The following is a 15,000-nucleotide window of genomic DNA, read 5'->3' on the forward strand; positions in this document are numbered from 1 at the left end:
AGTTAAATCAAATTAGCAAATGATATCAACTGATTCAAGCAATCGTCCACTTGTTGCATAAGAACAAAAACACCAGATCAGTTTGTCGAATGTTTGGATTTGAGAACAACTTCCTCATATCAAATTAGTATTTAATTAATGAAATAATTAAGTTTAACCCAATAGTATGTGTATAATCCTAAATCCTTGCGTGCGAGTTGGGATTACAATTAGTTCCTTGATCATGGTGTTAAGTGGTTGTAAACTCTCTACTAATACAAAATATCATATTCTTAGAGACCCACATAGAGCTAATGATACTAATATCCTATGTTTTAGTTGCTATTGTAGAGATTTGAGCTCCCATTCAATTACGTGATGAACACCAGCAAAGACACAATGGAGGCAATATACATAGGATCCAACAAACTTTTAAATTTTTGTTTTTATTCCATTGATTTGGTTTCATACGTAAATCGTTTACATTTTTTTTTTGGTAAGATGTGATGTAGAATAGAAGGCTGAATTGATTAAGGGATGGTTGGAAAGACGTAAAATTAGTAGCAAGGCCCAATCATTAGAGATTTGGTTTTGGCGTTCGATTTAGGCCCATGACTTGTTGTTTTGAAGAGAACAATAAGGCGAATAAGAGACGTCACTTTGTCTTGACATATATGCATTTTTGGCCTAATTCCTCATTGACATATCAAATCGATGACAAATTTTGACATTTTCTCAATTATTGGCGAATTTCAATTTGCTAGTGAATTCTAGCTTAATGTATTCTGATAATTTTTCTATTCATTATAACATGCCGTGTTAAAATGTTTGACAAAATCGCTCTGAGTTAAAAGAAGGCCTAACAACACCCCTCGTGTTCAATTTGATAAGCTCTTTCTTATCACTCCCTATTGGTAGCAAATCATGCTTCCAAGTCCAACCTGCGAAGGTGGTTACTGCCAATGATTGTTATTAGCTCTTGCAAAAATATTCAACCAAAAGCCAATGATTTTTTAAAAAAATGAAGCAACAAACCTATCAACTATAGAAAATGATTTTTTAAGAAAAAGGTGAACAACTATAAAAATGATTGGACCCGAAGTTCCATCATGTAAAAAGATCAGGCATGAAGTCCCTAGATCCTCAAGATCAGGACATGAAGTTCCTTGATGAGTACCTTAAGTTTGAAGAGCTAAAGTGCCACAACTTAATTGCAATAAAAGCCATAAGAGTCTCAGTCTACAGACTATTAAATAAGGACCAGAAGTTCTTCATGTCCATACTCCAAATGGTTTAGCAAAAGCATTTATTTAGCGGATGAAATTGATTACCCGCGCTTTGCTCATGAAAACAAAATTGTCAAGTTTTCTACATGGTGACATGTCATGATGCATTATTAGTTTGGTTAGGACCTGTCTCCAACCATCAATACTTCTCAATGCAACTCGTGTTTGGGAACCAGCCAAACATTATACATTTATGAGTTTTTAGTTGTGTTATCTATGTGCCTATTGCACTGCCACAATATATTAAAATGAGACATCAACACAAATTGGAAATTTATGCTGGATTTGATTCATCATCTATCATTCAATATTTAGAACCCTTGATTGGGGATATGTTTACCGCGTGGTTTGCGGACTGTCATTTTGAGAAGACAAATTTCCCGCTGTTAGGGGGAGAAAATAACATCGTTCCAGAAGAATGATGAGAAAATATCATTCCAGAAGAATGATGAGAAAAGACCATTCCAGAAGAACGAAGAGAATTTGTCTTATTTTGATTCATGAAGCAATAAATATAAAAACGAAGTGAGAATAATTGAATGATGCAACAATATGCAAATCAAATGCCAGCTGCATTTAATGATGCAATGAAAGTGATGAAATCACAAATACTTACTGCAAATGTGCCTATAAGAATTAATGTCCCTGTTGGACAATATAATGAGGCAGTAAACGATTTATCTGTTGCACGCCTAAAGCATGGCAGACCCTCAAACTCAAAATGTTCAATCCTTCGAAAGAAGAAGAATATGACACTACTGAACTTTTGCATTCCTAAAGCATAACTGTTACATGCCAGAAGCATGACAGTCGCCACATGGATATACGTCCCAAAAAGGACAATCCGCGGACATGGTGTTTGGACCCAGATTTACACCATCGGTCCGTGCAATCGAGGCCGTTGATTGAGCATAGTTCTAGATCGACGGATGGAAATGTGAAGATAATATTATGGTTTTATCATAATAATTATCTTTTAGTAAAAAATTGTTTTTATATAAGATAAATGGGATGCAAACTATATCTCAAGCTTTGAGACTCTTATCTGGTGAAGCAACAATTTGCGTGCAAATTAAATGTTGGTCAGATAAAGACTATGAGGAGATACAAATGAGATTGAATGGGTGATTGACTGATGCCGTGCAAGAATTGGATGCCATGCGTTTGATGGAAAATGGTCTTTAAAGTATCAGATAATAAGGCATGCATGATGGGATTATATTCCATTTTATTATGCATGCATGGGATAAAGGCTATTGACGGAGTTTTGGTGATGAGGTAAGAAGCCTAGGTGGGCTAGGCTTCTGATGTGATGTGATAAGCCTAGGATTTGATGGTTATGGAGTTATGATAAGAAGCCTAGGTAGGCTAGGTCTTTGGTCATGATGGGATAAACCTATATGGGGTTTTATTTGAAAAGTTAGCCACACAGATCATATTTTATTCTGCAAGTTAGAATTGTAGTCGGACTCCACAATTATCTAGCTGTGTCAAGCAAATATCAACCCTATAAAAACAAGGCGCTGTGCAACGTAAAGTCTCCTCCAATTCAACACACAACTGCCCTGCGCAAACCTCTCAAACATCTTGAGATTTTTTATTTTCTTTTTTCGCTGACACATCTTCAATTTGAATAAACAACACTGTGAATGCAACCGGCGAACATCTTCAGTTTGGATAAACAACATTGTTGCCGAAGAATCAGTCGATCGAGGAGCACCTTCAGTTTGGATAAACAGTACTGCGTCGAGGCCGACTGTGTACCTATCCCATTTTCGATCAAGAAGGGTTTCCAAATCCTTATTGGCAGAGGTCATCTTACTAGCCTTCTCGACGAAGTAAGGTGTTACGAGTTACGATATTCGGCGTATTGAACGCCGAGTGATTTTATGATTCGATACTCACAAGTAAGTTTCAGAGTTCGGCATTATGACGGCCGAACTACATTTACCATCAAGATATACATCTCCTTTGAGTACTTGTGTCCTTATAATCTGGTGTCGATTCGACGTGCTTATACTCTCACGAATATAATCATTGTGACCGAATCCGGTGCCAACGATTTGTGAACTTCGCAGAACTAGCAACCTTGTCTTCAGGCTCGAGAACCCGAAGGCTGAGACTTGTTCCTTCATCGGCCGCAATCGTAAGATCAAGAAGTCAGCAACGCGCTCAACGCAACATTAACAAATTTTACTCCTCGGCCGAGCTCGGTCAATGAGTTGGCACGTCCCGCATCAACCAAATGATGTAGTTAGCTCATTAGTTACTCGGCCTGTGCGCCACGTAGACTTTGTAATTTTTAGGGTCAACATATGGGAATGTTGATGTCTCATGCATGAAGTATGGTAGAAATATAGGTTCCAATGACTCAACTCCCGAAAGTGGAGATTACAATCCAAGCTCCATAATGCTCGAGAGAAGGTTATGATCCGCATTCTCTAAATTATGACTATCCTGGAAGAGATAGTGTAATGCCCTTAAAGAGGCAATGGATATCCAAAAGAAATGAAAAACTTTTATTCATACGCATGCACGTGAGAATATGGGATCATAGATTGATGATAACCAATGGTAATTTTGGTTTTTACAAGTAGCTACTAAATTCATCAATGAGCTGTGTTGATATTGAGTCTCGTTCTTTTTCCGTCAACAAAACTATTGGCCAAAATGGAGGAAGGCAATTCCATTACAATTTTGTAAGAACGTGGAAAATGGACCTATATACTTGAATACAATACAAATAGCCAAAGAATGTTGAACCAAGAAGGTTACATTGGGCATTTGTAATACAGTGGAATACACTCACATGATATGACACAAGGTTACTAATTGAAACCTGAAATTATACTCTTATAAACAAGTTCATATAAATAGAGAATTATATACGAAGGGTTATGAGTCGTCCATATCATATCTCCATAAGTAAATCCCTCAAATATACATGGAAGCAAATTGCTCTGTATAAATTCCAAAGGAAAATGTGTCATGAAGTGTAGAAAATCCCTGAATGATTCAAATTACTTGAAGTAAGCCCCGAAGGGCAAAGTATAAAATATGTACTCAATACCAATGGATGGTATAAATTGCATTTGTGAGTACTTTCATTATGATATTGTTACAACATACTAAAATCTCTTGCAAGAGTTGATGATATTAAATTGGGACTTCTGAAAAGTCTAAAAAGATTATAAAGTGTTGAGAGAAATATTGTCTCAAACTGCAAATCGAACAATATGCCAACACGAATCTTATCCATGATGTTTATGATATTAAAGAATCATATGAATTGAAGCTTATGAGTTGAATACTCAAATGATGTAGACACTAAGAATGATCATTTATCTTCGTGAGGGTAAAGATAAATTGATATTTGGTCCAGAAGTACCACATCTTAGTGAAGTATATGTTTTATTGTATTTGGCACAATAAATTGAATGAAATAAAGCTTATCTATTAATATCTCTGAGAAATTACAGATATGTGCATACACATGAGTTAAAACAAACAAACAGGATGAAGTTTTCACAAAGGTTGCTCATGTGAAGCCTCAGTACTCGGCAATACCCCAGAAGGGGGAGGCAATGGAGATTGATCATGTGGCACCCCAGTACTTGGCAAAACACCAGAAAGGGAAGACATCAGTTGCCTTCAGAATCTAGCAAGGAACCTTTGGTGATCACTTTAAATCCGATTTTCGGATTCCTATAGCTCGTCAAGCTTTCTTTTCAGGCTCATTGAGTAGTTATTTGCAAGCATGTGCAACACTCTATTCTCGTGCTTGAGCCCTCTGATATCTTGTTTAAGACTTGCCACATCATCCATCAATGATTCAACTTGGTGAGTTCGAGCAAGTAGGTGTTGGCCCATATTGGATACAGAGTCCGCACAAGGAATCTTGAACAGCCGACTTATCAGACCATTTTGAAAAGATTCTGTTATCATTTAGAGTGAGAAGATTCCTAACTACCACAATAGCGATTATGTTATTCTTCATCACAGAGTCCCCAACCATAAGAGAACCATTAGAAGATAAGAAGGACGAGCACTATATATTATCCTGACACTGCTCGACTGTATCACTCCTAAGGCTCAAATCTAAGCAGATGTTAGATGGGCAAGCTATTTTCATAAATGATGAAGGAAAAAAGAGGTCAAATAAAATCTCAGAAATACAAGAAGGGGAAAATTTCTATAGGCAACAACTTTCTGAGCATACTTTTGAACACAATTAATGTCTGTATAAAAGAAGAGACAACATAGCCACTTGTTCAAAGATCGAAGAGGCACCGCTCTCCGAATTTCAAAAGCCAGATTTTCAGGATAAAGTTTGTCAACATTTCTCAAACGCAATCTCAGCTTTTGGATATCACGTGCAACTTTATCAAAGATCTCTGATAAAGTTGAAAACGCGTAAATCTTACTGTTTATAATTACACCACATTTGCTGACAAGAGTAAAGGCACAGCACCACTACTTACTATTGAAAAATCTCTATATATGTCGACCTTCGTTCTCTATAACAAGGCAGATTTGCAAGAATACTTCACTCTTCCTCATCTCCGAGAATGCATCTTCAACAAAGCATCTCAAAATACTCAGTTTTCTTCCTCTCTGAGAATACCTTTTCAAAACCAGTCACACCAGAGCAAGATTATCTTATATCATCAAGGACGAGAGCAAGAGTATATCTCATATCATGCAATATCCTTGTCCTTTCCTTTGTCCTTGTTCTTACCTGCAAGACAAGGATAAAAGAAAGCAATATGTCAGAACCTCCATTCAAACTTTTGGTAAGGAACCGACTGCTTGGAACATTTCCTGATTGCTTACCTAGAATTGCTCTTGAGTACTCATCTTCAACTGTTGATAGAGCTGGGTCTCAAGTCATCAACACCGCAGAATAATTGGCCCGTTGTTGGCTATTTACACTAAAGCTAACACCCATGGATGAGTCACCAAGAAGTGAAGGACCATTCAAATACAAGGTTTGCATTTCATTCCTGCATCAGTGAGCAAATACTATAAGAGAATATGTCAAACTTGCATGGGGAAAAACTAGGAAAAATGCCACTTCTGCAAGGGGAACATATAAGGCAAGTGAAAATGATACATTGAAGCATGTGGAGACAAACACAACAAACATGTGATGATTCATCCCCAAGAAAACTGAAGATCACTTGCCACGTGAAACTCCTCATGGTCCAATTTCATTCAAGATCAAGCCTCGAAAGTTATTGAAGAAATCACAAGTCCGATTCAAGATCAAGTGTTCACCACCCTTGAATCAAATTTAGCTCCAGATAAATGAAGTAAATTCAGACTTTTGGGGGAAATCAAAAGACCCTTCTGCCCTGTTCAAGAACAAGCCTATGGAAAGTTAACAATAAGTAAAGCACCTCTTTCGGCAACTCTTCTCGCTAAGAGACTGAAGCAGAATGATCAATTTTCAGCCTAAATGATTTGAAATCAAGGGGAGATACTCATCAGGGGGAGCATCCAAAACAGATCAAGATTTTAACGAGTCAATCGAAGACTTGTGGCCATCCAAGGGGAAATGTTGTATAACAGTGGATGTCCACTCAAATAATTAAATAATGGGCAAGTTGCTTTTCCACTGTCTATTGAAACTTGCTTCATACGAATTCTGCTTTCTATATAAATACAACACCTCACACAACACAAAGGAGATAGGCAGAAGACACAAGGCTCACGAAAGAGGAAGAAGTTCACGGAAGAGGAAGAGAGAAAATAGAGGAAGATGAGAAGGGATAATAGTGAGAGAGTTATTTTGTACTCTTATTATTCTAAATTATAATAGAAGCACCACTACTGCTCTGATGACGTACTCCAGTCACACTGATTGTAGAGGAACCTCGTAAATTTTGTGTCTTCTTTTATTTATTCCACTGCACACATCATCGATTTTACAACATAATACATATTTCAACCCTTTATTTTGTTCCACAAACTAACTAAAACCCAAATCCCATTTCTCACAATTTGATTCCAAGAACAAAAAAAAAAATGCATAATTTAATAAAAACAAATAAAAAGAAAGCACCTTCAAAACGGCAAGTTTCTCTGACAAGCCGAAAGGGAGGCTCTCAAGCTCAGTCACCAGCCTGGCAATCCGAATGGGGAGCTTCTTGTGCAGAAACTGCGCCGAGATTATGAAATTCCGCTGCGTGGGTCGGGACCCAAACTCCATCATGTATCGGAGGCTCACCCCCGTCTACTTCATGCAGCCCCATCTCTGTACCTCGTCAATCAAGCTCTTTGAGAACGACTTGCACCCCTTCTTAACCGCCATGGTTCCGTCGCCGAGCCCAGAAGTGCGTACGACTTTGCAGACGCACAACCACCCGCATGCAACCCTGTGTTCCCACTTTCACAATGCGACATTGACATAGAAGATTTCACACGCAGCCAAAAGCGAAGCCCCGTAAATTTTGTCGTGAATTACAAGGAGCTCAGTCCACACATAGGGAATTTATAAAGACGATAAGTTGGGTGTCTTGAGATTTTTGGAACCCTAGGGTTAGAATTTAACCAAAGGGATCGATTCCCCCATCGAGGGCAGAAATTTTTTTTTTTTTTTTTCGTTTCGAGGGCCTAGTTTTTTGGGTATCTACGGGTGGTGGTACGGCTGTGAGCCTGTGAGGGCCAGCAGGAATTTGGACTGGCATGTGGGTTTTTTGACACGTGGAATCAAGCCTTTGTCCCCACTCCGTGGCGGTGGGTATGCTAGAGAAATTTTTCATTGTGATTGAAACACAAGTGGTACATCACGTGTTTCTATATAGATGATGAGAAAATTTTATTTTTTAAATTATTAATTTTTTAACACATATCCTACTATTTATATAATAACACGTGATACCACTTCGTGTACCGATGTTTGGACCCAGATTTACACCATCGGCCCGTGCAATCGAGGCCGTTGATTGAGCATAGTTCTAGATCGACGGATGGAAAGGTGAAGATAATATTATGGTTTTATCATAATAATTATCTTTTAGTAAAGAATTGTTTTTATATAAGATAAATGGGATGCAAACTATATCTCAAGCTTTGAGACTCTTATCTGGTTAAGCAACAATTTGCGTGCAAATTAAATGTTGGTCAAATAAAGACTATGAATAGATATAGATGAGATTGAATGGGTGATTGACTGATGCCGTGAAAGAATTGGATGCCATGTGTTTGATGGAAGATGGTCTTTAAAGTATCAGATAATAAGGCATGCATGATGGGATTATATTCCATTTTATTATGCATGCATGGGATAAAGGCTATTGATGGAGTTTTGGTGATGAGGTAAGGAGCCTAGGTGGGCTAGGCTTCTGATGTGATGTGATAAACCTAGGATTTGATGGTGATGGAGTTATGATAAGAAGCCTAGGTAGGCTAGGTCTTTGGTCATGATGGGATAAACCTAGATGGGTTTTTATTTGAAAAGTCAACCACAAGGATCATATTTCATTCTGCAAGTTAGAATTGCAGTCGGACTCCACAATTATCTAGCCGTGTCAAGCAAATATCAACCTTATAAATACAAGGCACTGTGCAACGTAAAGGCTCATCCAATTCAAGACACAACTGCCATGCGCAAACCTCTCAAACATCTTGAGATTTTTTATTTTCTTTTTCCGCCAACACATCTTCAGTTTGGATAAACAGCACTGTTGCCGAAGAATCAGCTGACTGAGGAACACCTTCAGTTTGGATAAACAGCACTGCGTCGAGGCCAACTGGTTACCTATCCAAGTCTCGGTCAAGAAGGGTTTTCTAATCCTTATTGGCAGAGGTCATCTTATTAGCCTTCTCGGCGAAGTAAGGTGTTACGAGTTACTACATTCAACGCATTAAACACCGAGTGATTTTATGATTGGATACTCATAAGTGAGTTTTAGAGTTAGGCATTCTGACGGCCGAACTACATTTACTATTAAGACATACATCTCCTTTGAGTACTTGTGTCCATATAATCTGGTATCGATTCGACGTGTTTATACTCTTACGAATATAATCACTGTGACCGAATCCGGCGCCAACGATTCATGAACTTCGCAGAACTAGCAGCCTTGTCTTCAAGCTCGAGACCCAAAGGCCGAGACTTGTTCCTTCCTCGGTCGTAATCGCAAGATCAAGAAGTCAACAACGCGCTCAACGCAACATCAACAAATTTTACTCCTCGGCCGAGCTCGGCTGACGAGTTGGCATGCCCCGCATCAACTGAATGACATAGTTAGCTCATTAGTTACTCGATCTGCGCGCCATATAGGCTTTGTAATTTTTAGGGTCAACATTTTGGCATACCCAGTGGGACCCAGTGCTAAAACTACGAAGTTCATATGATATATCAAGATGTCAATCCTGCTCCATTTAGCCAATTGCACGAGCTTCTTGTGCAATTGAAAAAAAAAAACAATGAGGATGGTACAAAACGCCTTAAGGAGAATAAAAAGTCATCTAGGTTTATCCTATCATGACCAAAGACCTAGCCTACCTAGGCTTCTTATCATAACTCCATTACCATCAAATCCTAGGCTTATCACTTTACATCAGAAGCCTAGCCCACCTAGGCTTTTTACCTCATCACCAAAACTTCGTCAGTAGCCTTTATCCCATGTATGCATAATAAAATGGAATATAATCCCATCATGCATGCCTTATTATCTGATACTTTAAAGACCATCTTCCATTAAACACATGGCATCCAATTCTTGCACGGCATCATTCAATCACCCATTCAATCTCATCTGTATCTCCTCATAATCTTTATCTGACCAACACTTAATTTGCACGCAAATTGTTGCTTAACCAGATAAGAGTCTCAAAGCTTGAGATATAGTTTGCATCCCATTTATCTTATATGAAAACAATTCTTTGATTACGACATTCGGCGCATTGAACGCTGAGTGATTTTATGATTGGATACTCACAAGTGAGTTTCAGAGCTCGGCATTTTGACGGCCGAACTACATTTACCATCAATACATACATCTCCTTTGAGTACTTGTGTCCATATAATCTAGTGTTGATTCGACGTGCTTACACTCTTACAAATATAATCACTGTGACCGAATCCGACGCCAACGATTCGTGAACTTCGCAGAACTAACGGCCTTGTCTTCAGGCTTGAGAACCCGAAGGCCAAGACTTGTTCCTTCCTCGACCGCAATCGCAAGATCAAGAAGTCAGCAACGCGCTCAACGCAACATCAACAAATTTTACTCCTCGGTCGACGAGTTGGCACGCCCCGCATCAACGGAAGGACGTAGTTAGCTCATTAGTTACTCGGCCATAGGCTTTGTAATTTTTAGGGTCAACAACCGATCACACTGAAAAATCTCTCAGTATGTTGTCCCCAATTCTATATCTTCTTCGAGTCTTTTTTCTTGTCTTGTGAAGTTTAGTTGTGCTACTTTTTTTCTATTATAAACGATATTACCATTGTAAGTTACATTAATAGAATGGACGGTTTAAATTTGGAAAGCAATAAGTTGAAGGTTCTAACCACCAAATCAATACACCACTTACAAGTTAAGTATATTTATTAAATTTTTTTCCTCCAGTTTAGCTCGAAGATTCTCCTCATGTTATGCATCTTCCTATAAAACTTTAAAGTATCAGTGAAAGCTATAGTATTCCTTTCATATAAAGAATAAGATGATAAAAACGGATATGTTATATTTCTATGAAATATTAAAAGAAAATTTCATGAGTACGTCAAGAAATTGCTCATATTACATCTGAAGTTTCGGTGTTTCATCATTTGGGTTTGCGATAAATTCCTTCATGGGACTTTTTTTGGAAAGGACTTCATACTCTATTTATTTTAACTGTTAAATCTTTATTTAAAAATATAAATGTTAAAATACACAAACACTCTCCGGCACCCAAATATTTTTGAGCCATTCATTGGGGCTGAATGGATTGGGTGGAAAAAGTACAGGGCTGTGAGTGGGTCTGCGGGTGGGGGGGTGGGGGAGGTGGTCCAATGGTCTTCTTATATTTGTACCAGGGGCCCGGGTGGGGGGGATAGGTGGTCCAATGGTCCTCTTATATTTGTACCAGGGGCCACGGCTCACTCAAACAAGTAGGGGAGTTATTCAACTTTAAAAGAGAAATGTGAAGAGAATTCTCTTAAAATGAAATTTTTTGGATTCTCTGTCATTTCACAGTTTAATGTTAATTTTCGTGTCAATATTATAAGATATTATGCAAAAAACATGAAATGGTAGAAAGTTTATAAAAAGTCCTTTTTTTTTTTTTAAGTCTCTTTAACATTCCTCGTGAATAGGATTCTCTGCTTATACTTTTGGTGGAGTTTGGTTTCTCGTCAGATCCTCTTTGTGAGGATTCCCGAGGATCCTTGAATCGTGTCCGTTTATTATACATCATCCGATCAGAAATGATTTTAAATATTTTTATTTAAAAATAAACATAAACAATATTTGATAAAAACAGACCGCACGATGTACGATGAATGAACAAGATTCAGTGATCCCCAGGATTCTCACCAAAAAGATCTGGAGAGGATTCTGTTGGCTTTTGGTGTTGATTTTATGCTTATATCGTACAAATTTTGATGGTTATTTGCTTAGATACCACCCTTTAACGTAGAATATCCTTCTACAAAAGTAAAAGAATAAAGAAGTTAAATCAAATTAGCAAATGATATCAACTGATTTAAGCAATCGTCCACTTGTTGCATAAGAACAAAAACACCAGATCAGTTTGTCGAATGTTTGGATTTGAGAACAACCTCCTCGTATCAAATTAGTATTTAATTAATGAAATAATTAAGTTTAACCCAATAGTATGTGTATAATCCTAAATCCTTGCGTGCGAGTTGGGATTACAATTAGTTCCTTGATCATGGTGTTAAGTGGTTGTAAACTTTCTACTAATACAAAATATCATATTCTTAGAGACCCACAAAGAGCTAATGATATTAATATCTTATGTTTTAGTCGCTATTGTGGAGATTTGAGCTCCCATTCAATTTTGTTTACAGGTGATGAACCGGCAAAGGCACAATGGAGAGGCAATATACGTAGGACCCAAAAACTTTTAAATTTTTGCTTTTATTCCATTGATTTGGTTTCATACGTAAAATTGTTTACATTTTTTTTTTGGTAAGATGTGATTTAGAATAGAAGACTAAATTGATCAAAAGATGATTGGAAAGATGTAAAATTAGTAGCAAGGCCCAATCATTAGAGATTTAGTTTTGGCGTTCGTTTTAGGCCCATAAATTGTTGTTTTGAAGAGAACAGTAAAGCAAACAAGAGACGTAACTTTGTCTTGACATATATGTATTTTTGGCCTAATTCCTCATTGACATATCAAATTGATGACAAATTTTGACGTTTTCTCAATTATTGGCGAATTTCAGTTTGCTAGTGAATTCTAACTTAATGTATTCCGATAATTTTTCTATTTATTATAACACGCCGCGTTAAAATGTTTGACAAAATCGCTCTAAAAGAAGGCCTAACAACACCCCTCGTGTTCAATTTGATAAGCTCTCTCCTATCACTCCCAATTGGTAGCAAATCATGCTTCCAAGTCCAACCTGCGTAGGTGGTTACTGCCAATGATTGTTATTAGCTCTTGCAAAAATGTTCGACCAAAAGCCAATGATTTTTTAAGAAAATGAAGCATAACACGTTCTGCCCGTTTCCTTAGTGAGAAATGAGGCCAAAAGTCAAACAACAAATGACACGTTGGGTGTCAAACTCAAAGGGCAACACACACGGGATGAACGAAGATCTTCTCCGGATTTTCTTTACGAGGATTCTGAAAATTCTTGAATTGTGTTCGTTTATCTTACATCGTGCGATCAGTTTTCGTCAGATACTATTCATGTTTAATTTTAAATAAAAATATTTAAAATAATTTTTGACCACGCATTGAACGGATCTATCTGTATAATGGATGTCAGATTTTTTAACACATTTTTTGGCATTACTTGGGCTTTGAGAGAAACTTGGTAACCAACAGGAACATGTCACATCATTACTTAAATGACACATAAACTTTTATTAAAAAATATGCTGACGATGATATTTATAATTATGTAATATCGCTAATATAAATAAGATATTAGTAGTCAGTAAAGTGTCGATATTAAACACTCGTTAATATTAAACAATCGGATTAGTTAGCTAGATGAGCGATCTCACTTGAATTTATCGAATGATTATATGCATCAATCAACAAATCATGTATTACACAAACGTCACCTCCTTCGATAGCAAGCCTGGCTCCAGAGTTCCGAAACCGGATCCTTTAGCCTCCTAAGCTAATCACATAGGCCGTAAAAATTTGATCCGATAGTTGCAATTATTATAATTTTTAGAGAGCTTCTCTGTTTATAGCAGTTAGATTAAATTTCAACGATCCGTCTGATTTGCTCAAGAGGCTCAGCCTCGTAAGCTTAGGAGGGGATCCGGTTCCTAGAGTTCGAAACCCAAAAGAAAATAGAAAGAAATTGTTGCCAAGTGTCACTTCACTAGCTAGGTGGGTCATAAAACAAGGGATGTGATATCCACACATCCTATTTTACTTCTCATACACCTTTTTAATTTTCGGACGTCGAATTGGATGAATTGAAGAAGATCAACGAACAAAAATTATCAAGAAGTGTGTGAGAAGTAAAATGATCCACACACCCCTAAAACAAGTGGACATGGTAGCATGGTAGGTAATGTTATCATTGTTCCTTAAACAATTGCACATAAGGAGTTGAGACAGGAGGAGAATTCGAAATCCAGTTGTATGGAAAAAAGAGGACCCAACGCAGTCCCTGACAGCGCAGTGTTCTTTTGTTGTCTTTGCTAACGTAAGCTGCATAGCTGGGGTTCGTAATCTCACGATATATCACGCTCCCATCTCATCCAGTCTTGTAAAACAACGTAACAACTATTGTCACATGAGTGAGCAATTGACAATATCATTAGTTTGCATTTCACACAACAATGAAGAAGCCATGAACCAATTAACTCTCGAATAAATCATTTTCATATAACATGCAAAATGTATGTCATGGTTATATATAAAGAGTTTTAACGAAAAGTTCGCGGTACTGTTCACTTTAACGGAGGAAGGGGAAAAGATGTTCAAAATTCAAGGCACATGAACTCACAAGTGAAAAGGTTCGTTAAGACATTAGAGGAAATTAAAAGAAGCGAAATACAAGTGAAAATTCGTTGGAGAAAAGTAGATTTTAATCTGTTTCTCTCATCCCGTATTAGGCTAATTATAGCATACTTATAATTTTATTGTTGAAATAGGCTTGTTGTGCTTTCGCCTTAGCATCGCTCGTGTTGAAATTTTCTACATTTTATTTTTCTAATTAGCGGTGAGTTCTGTTTTTTGTCAAAATGGAATTTCTATCATTTCGGAATGTTTTTTCTTTCTGTTTTGTTCGGTTCGTTTTGACTTGGGTTTGGATTTATCAGTTTGGTTTGAGTTTTTTATACATCAGAAAAATTATAGCAAACCATTTTTGGTAGATCCTACAAACACACAATGCTAATCTTATCTTAATTGAAGTATTTGAACCTTAGAGAAAACACATTAATCATAAGAAAAACTACCTAGGGAGACCGGATGCTTCACCGACCCTATTGACTACTCAAAGGATGGTTTGCCAGTACCCGAACAATCTTACAGAACACTTAAGAAACATTGTCCATGTATTCCGATTCAATTCGGTTTC

The sequence above is a fragment of the Pyrus communis genome, chromosome 16, assembly GCF_041283825.1.
Source record: "Pyrus communis isolate YQ-2024b chromosome 16, ASM4128382v1, whole genome shotgun sequence".
Classification (NCBI taxonomy): Eukaryota; Viridiplantae; Streptophyta; class Magnoliopsida; order Rosales; family Rosaceae; genus Pyrus; species Pyrus communis.